Source organism: Octopus bimaculoides, chromosome 16, assembly GCF_001194135.2.
Source record: "Octopus bimaculoides isolate UCB-OBI-ISO-001 chromosome 16, ASM119413v2, whole genome shotgun sequence".
Taxonomy (NCBI): domain Eukaryota; kingdom Metazoa; phylum Mollusca; class Cephalopoda; order Octopoda; family Octopodidae; genus Octopus; species Octopus bimaculoides.
This window is the reverse complement of record NC_068996.1, coordinates 6,134,778-6,135,823: the sequence shown is the minus strand read 5'-3', so window position 1 is coordinate 6,135,823 and position 1,046 is coordinate 6,134,778. Positions and strand designations below refer to the sequence as shown.

At 30.1% G+C, this 1,046-nt stretch overlaps 1 protein-coding gene across 1 annotated transcript in view; it reads left to right on the top strand.

Annotated features, from left to right (window-relative positions):
• The window catches only part of LOC106871266 (coiled-coil domain-containing protein 42 homolog), a 52,674-nt gene that overhangs the window by 36,445 nt on the left and 15,183 nt on the right, over window positions 1-1,046 (top strand). The window lies entirely within an intron of this gene.

The window sequence follows — 1,046 nt, the reverse complement described above, 5'->3', positions numbered from 1 at the left end:
ACATCAGTGAAGGTGAGAACGTCGGTGGCAATGGAATAGTAACATTAATACAGCTGTCATATACATGCGATGCTGCATACATACTTTTGTAAATACATAGATACAACACACACACACACACACACAGGTGTGTGTGAGGAATACGTAGCTTTAAGGAAAGAGGGATCAGTGGCTTTTCTGCTGTCCATCGCAAAGAAACACTCACACAGACACACACACACACATGCATATATATATATATATATATATACATATGTACATACATACATGTCTACTTTACATTTTAAATTTGTAATTACCTGTGTGTACGTTTGTAAATGTGTGTGTGTGTAGATGTTCTATAATTGTCTGTCTCCCTACTTTTGTAGGGTCTTCCCTGTTGCTGTCACATATTGTGAGATTTTAAAATTACATCAAAATTTCCAAATTTGGTATATTGAAATAATTTTCCACATTAAATCCAATTTTGTTATCTATTTATTCCAGAAAAATTGCAGAAAAATGTTACTGAGGTTTAAAATTTAATTGATTTTACCTTATCAGAAAACAGGATTTGGAAGCTGGCATTTTGTGCATGATAGCTGTCTATCACAAAATAAAAGCAAAATCATTAGGAGAAGGAATTTTTATTAAACAAACAAAAGCAAAGCTTTACAACAAAAAAATTGTAAGAATTTCTGAAGTTTTAATGAATAAAGTCATGTGAAACAGTTGAACAGACATGTAAACAATTTTAAAAGGAAGAAATCCTCAACAAAACTTTTTGTCGAAAAATTGCACAAATCTATCCTGATCAAGAGGCTTATCTTTTGGGGAAGACATACTCTGACATTAGATAAAAATTTATGTAAGATATTCTATTGTAAAAATTGCCTGGTAACGATGGGCTTTTCAGCTTAAAATATGTATGTATGCATGTATGTATGTATGTATGTATGTATGTATGCATGTATATATATCTATGTTTGTCTATCTATCTATCTATCTATCTATCTATCTATCTATCTATCTATCTATATATATATATATATATATATATATATATA